The 6,000-nt window shown below is 39.0% G+C and overlaps 1 long non-coding RNA gene across 1 annotated transcript; it reads left to right on the forward strand.

Annotated features, from left to right (window-relative positions):
* Nucleotides 1-498: 498 nt before the first annotated feature.
* Nucleotides 499-5,603, forward strand: LOC137097392 (uncharacterized). Its single transcript, XR_010910192.1, has 3 exons — nt 499-647; nt 2,564-2,629; nt 4,681-5,603. It is a non-coding gene; the product is annotated as an uncharacterized lncRNA (long non-coding RNA).
* The last annotated feature ends 397 nt before the right edge of the window (nt 5,604-6,000 follow it).

A 6,000-nucleotide genomic window follows, 5' to 3' on the forward strand; every position in this document is an offset into this window, starting at 1 on the left:
CTGGAAGTCTTTAAGACAAAAGTGCCAACACTTATATTTGGGGCTGAAATTTGGGGTCACATCAATTTGGCTAAGATTGAAGCCTTCCAAGCTAAGCAGCTTTGCTCCCTTCTGGGTCTTTCCAGAACAACACTGAAGGCGGCAGTAAGGGCAGAGTTAGGAATGCCCCCAGCAAAAGCTCAATCTTAATGAGACAATTCAATTGGTCAAAAATAAACCAGATTAATCCCAGCAGACTTCCTTGCCTATGCCTAGACCAGAAGTTCTCAACCTGGGGATTGCGACCCCCAGGGGGGTTGCTGGGCCATTTTCTGCGGGTCGCGAAGGTGCCTCAGTTGGCCCCGCCCCCTCTGCCTCCTCAAAATGGCTGCTGGCTTTGCAGGTCAGCTCCTCCACCTTGTCAGCTCCTCCACCGGCTGGCAGGGGTGCGAGTCAGGCGAGGGCCGCTTAGTGCAAGGCCTCCCTCGCCTCTATTGCTCTTCCACCGGCCAGCAGCAAGAATCTCCATGTAAGGCCAGGCCGCTTGGGGGATCCTCCTGTGCCCGGCTCTCACTGCCTGCCAGGCTTGCCGGAGGCACGAACCTCCCTGCCGGATCTAGGCCAAGACTCCAGAATGCACCAAGCAACAGCAACTCCCAAATGTCAAGGTATGTATATTTTCCCCAAACTTCTCCAGTATTTGATGTTGGTCATGGGAGTTCTGTATACCAGGTTTGGATCAATTCCAAATTGTCGGAGTTCAGAATGCTCTTTAATGACAGGGGAACTATATTCCCAAGCAACTGCAACTCCTAAATGTCAGGGTCTATTTTCCCCAAATGTCTCCAGTATTTTCTGTTGGTCATGGGAGTCTTGTATGCCAAGTTTAATTCAATTCAATTGTTGGTGAAGTTCAGAATGCTCTTTGATGATAGATGAACTATACATCCAAGCAACTGCAACTCCCAAATGTAAGGGTCTATTTCCCCCAAACTCCACCAGTGTTCAAATTTGGGCATATTGAGTATTTGTGCTATGTTTGGTCCAGATCCATAGTTGTTTGGGTTCACAATGCTCTCCAGATGTAGGTGAACTACATCTCCCCTAAATCACTGCCAGTTCCTCCCAAACCCCTCCAGTATTTTTTTGTTTGACATGGGAGTTCTGTGTGGCGGTCTCAGTGGTCTGTGGAAGTCAGAACTGAATTGGTTGAAGGTACTGCAAATCCTATAATCAGTTTTCCATACTCTGCCAAACATATTTTTTCTGATTAATCACAATGTTTTAATCATGTTGAATTTGTAACAATGAAAACACATCCTGCATATCACATATCTACATTACGATTCATAACAGTAGCAAAATTACAGTTATAAAGGAGCAACGAAAATAATTTTATGGTTGGGGTCACCACAACACGAGGAAGCATATTTAGGGGTCACGGTGTTAGAAAGGTTGAGAACCACTGGCCTAGACAATCAAGTCCAACACGATCAAAAGACATTATGGTTAGTGGCTCTAAATAATAAGTTGGCTAAAATCGGCCTGCCTTTACAATTTCTGAAAGATCTAGGACCTAAGGCAAAACAAGTGCTCATGCAACGCACTCAAGACATCTATGCTCAATTGAAGCTAGCAAGCATAGGTAGGCCTTCTGCTACAAGGTTTTTAGCTTCTCTCTAAAGGAATACTAATTTAGAACACTATCTGACTATTCCACTCCTGCTACCCTTGAGAAAAACATATACTAGGGCTAGGTTTGAACAACTCTGTATTATGTTGCAAACTGGATGTTACTGTAGCATTCCAAGAAGTGAGAGATTCTGCATTTGGGGAGAACAAGCTGTGGAAGATGTCAAACATTTCTTGATTGACTGTCCAGCATATGCCGAACTACGAAACAGATATTTACATCCAATATAGTCCATCTGCAGGTCCTGCAACAGAAGTGATCTTCTGACATTCCTCTTGCAAGGTCAGGAAAGATCCACCATAATCAGAGTAAACCTTTTTATTCTGAAAGCCCTCAAGAAAAGAGCACATTTCCTGGATAAAGAACCAGGAAAATAAGACTCTGACTGTGAATAGAGGGTCAGCTGCTGTCCTCACCTTTTTGCCTTGTTTTTTTACTCGTTTTGTATTTTGAAATGGTCATATGGCTGATGAAATAAATAAATTGTTACTACAGAAAACTTTAGAATCAAAGATATAATTATTTTATTGGGAATGTCAAATAAACAAACAAAATTACTAAATGCCTGGAAGAGGTCATAGGCTGGGTGAGAAAAAAACAAATTGAAACCTAATCCAGAGAATACAGGGGTTCTTGCCATCAAGAGTCCTGACCTAGGAATGGAGTGTGTCAACCAATTCTGGATAGGGTAAAAATAAAGGTAAAAAAAGGAAGAGGAGGTTCTTGCCAACAGTTATAGGCAGCATGGTATTGGTATGTCTCTATCCAGCATTTAAACTTCTGCTGTTATCTCCAATGGGAGATTTAACACATTTAAATATCATCATAAATATTTGATTCATTTAAATATAATGTAAAGTTTCTTACCCCGAACTGTCTTGTACTTTACAGATAAAAGGGCTATAGTGTGGAATCTAGCTGTGGGTTGCTAGCAGGAAAGATGTGGCATTATGGCTTGTAAGTTCTTTATATTCTTCATATGGAAATAATCACAAATGGCCACACACACTTTGGTTAGACCCACATATTGTGTCTTTGCCTCTGTTGCATGCCTTTTAGCCCTGTCTACTGCTGGAATGTGGTCCAGACATGCATACATACATACTACAATATATGAATGAATGGCTGACTGTGTCATCAAATGAGAGGCTGTGATTTGCAAGCTTCTTGCTGATTAGGATTACGAAAGCTCAAGTTAATGGTTTCCTGCACAAATTACCAAGTGACAATGGGTCATTGAAGATAGTCTCTTCATCACATCTAATATCTCCGTAGAGGCAATTGTTCACAATTATGTTCATCTTAATCTTCTAGGGCTTCAAAGAAATAGATGAAGTAGTCGGAACATTGTTTGCTTGGTAAAATAAACCTTAATATATTTATTTGGCTTTCCTGGTAAATGTACAAACTGAATTTAATAAAAGTCCTACTATGCTTACAAATTTAAGACTTTGGGTGCATGTTGTGAATTTTTACTGCCAAATAATGTAAAATGTTCCATAAACTTACACATTATAATGTAATATTTATGCCATTGGGCATCTCAGACGGTAAATAGCTATTACTCTTCAAACCTTCACATCCTCTTCCTGTGAACAAACAAAGCTTTAATACATTTAGTGTTGAACTTCAGAAGTAGCATCGTCATTTCACAACATTGCATAAAGCAAGCTAGACGCTTATTTTATTACTACACAAATGATTGGTTTAAGATTAGAATTAAGACCTTGAACCTGGAAATTCTGTGTAGGAATTATGTCTGATTTATGAGGGATGTTTGATAGTGGAGCAAACCGAAGAATTTTGGATAAATATCAGTGAGGGAAGCTATTAGGAGGGTAACTTTATAGGTGTGTGAACTCTGTACTATCTCTAATACTTTAAATCACAAGCTGCTGCTTATTACTATTTAATTGGCAAAATAATAAATCTTTAACTGACACCACACATTCCTCCTTTTTGCATGCAAGCTTATTGTTCCTTTGAGGAAAGGTTGAATGCAATTTGCTTTTAAAATCATTTGACAATATGAATTTCCTGCTTTATTTTGTTTTACTTGCCCATTGGCATCGAGTTAAATGGCTTGCTTTGTGACATCTCCCATGAAGTAAAATGCCACAACGCTATGAATATTTTAGCTACTTCTGCTTAACTGGGCCAGAAATAAAAAAATATGGCTAGCAATTGAAATAGAATGAATTGGTCAGTGCATTGAGAGAAACACCAAAACTGAATCCATATTTACTCTTCCATCTGTATAGGAGACTAAAGGAAAGCAGTCTATCTTCACATTGATCTAATCCAATTGGAGGGAAAGGAGAGATTCTCACCTATTCCAATCATTCATTGAGATTTGGTTTACATCCTAATTGCCATTATAAATTGTTTTGTATACATAACATGTAATTAGTTAATAGTTGATAAGATTGTCCCCAAAGATTTTGTGCCTCTTACTCCCATAGCAACAAACAATTTAATTTTGTTCTCATAATATAAGGTTATGTTTGATGTATTCCATTTCATATAAAAGTACAAATGTTTTTGCTAATTTTAAGAACTAGAACTATGTGTTTGAGTTGCTTCAGTTTCAAAATTCAAGTGAACACGTGCCTCCAATTAAAACCTCCCAAAGTCTCCATAAATAGGAATAATTAGCAAACTCATATTACTGTATATTTTTATTATATTATACACATGTGCATGTGCATGTGTGTATGTATATATATATGTGTGTGTGTGTGTGTGTATAGGGTTTTATAAATTTCTGTAATGAATATTTTGTAAACAAATGTATGTTTAGGTATAACTTTCCCCTGTGTATGGCAACTTTTGGGACACCTATAGAAATGCTTTGAACTAGTTGCTTCATCAACTCTAGCTTTAAAATACTCTGACAGCTTTGGAGATGTAGATTACTACAGTATTATTTATCATTATTGTTTTTCTTGAATCCAAGTAGACATGAATATGAATGCTAGTACACTCATCATGTTCATTATTACAATCAGGTCTGCGGGGTTTGTGGACAGAGTGCCTTCTTAGATCTTCCTGTCAGCAAGCAAGGTCCTCAGAAGACGTAGAGGTGGATCCATGGGAAGCAATGGTAGATATGGAGAATTGCAGGTACCGGCATTGTTCTGCTTCTGTGCCACTTATTGGGTTGGATTGGAAGCAATCTTGCACAAAGGACAGATCGGAGGCTGTGTGTATGAAGTAAAATAATATTTATTTGAACAGACTGAGTATTGAAAAGATATCAGATGTGACTTTTAAACCTATTATCTAATTCTATGCCACTAAGTCACTATCTATATCTAAATGAACTATTACTATGACTAACTACTATCTACTTCCGATGTAAGTACTATCTATCTCTCTGATGTAACTGTTATCTATTTCTCCGATGTAACCACTATCTATCTCAGATGTAACCACTATCTAACTCCGATGTAACGTGAATTCTTGTGCTCTTTCTTATCCCTTCTACTGCCTTCCAATGCTAAGCTCCAACTGAAATAAACTGTCATTTTGCATTGGAAGCTTGAGTTCCTCTTCCCCCCTCCCTTATCCTTAAAGGCACAGGGCGCATATTATAACTCCTGCCTTTGGAGGCAGGACATGCATGTCTATGATCAACTGTCATTCCATCAGCCCAGTTTTGAGAAAAGAAATGCTGGGCGAAGCAGTTGCAGGCATTGTTGGGGTTGGGGCAAAAAGCATTACAGTTATGAGAGAATGTTGTGGCTCCTTTTTGTGTTTAAAAAACAAAGAAGTCCACCCATTATCCACCATGGTCGTACCATCATCCATGGCATTTGCCTATCATGCTGTCTGCTCACCCTTTACTGACGTTGATTCTCTTTGTCACCAGGATAAGCTCAGGATGTTTGTACATTCAGCTTAAGGCTGAGAGCCCATTGCTCCCATGGAAGAGTGGGCTCAGCAAACATGAATTCATTAATTCCATATATGGGCAGCCAAGCCCTTGATTGTCTGGAATTACTATCTTTGTCTTTTGGGGCTTGCACCTTTATTTCACACAGAACTGTGCACATGAATTAATCAATTAACAAAATACCCTTTCCAGGTGTATAACATTTTAACAGGAACTAGATGTAGCAGGAGAGCAAAGTGGAAATCGTTATGTTCAACTCTACAGCTCTCCGAATATGAATACTCAATGTTTAGATGCATCAATCACAGTAACAAAAAATTAATCAGTGATATCTCCTAATTCTAATGAAGAAGAGGGGGAAACAGCCCAAAGACCCTGCAGAAAGTCAAAACAAACTGCTCAGTAAGATAAACCTACCTTCAATGATCCCTTG

The sequence above is a fragment of the Anolis sagrei genome, chromosome 6 (genome assembly GCF_037176765.1).
Source record: "Anolis sagrei isolate rAnoSag1 chromosome 6, rAnoSag1.mat, whole genome shotgun sequence".
Lineage (NCBI taxonomy): Eukaryota > Metazoa > Chordata > Lepidosauria > Squamata > Dactyloidae > Anolis > Anolis sagrei.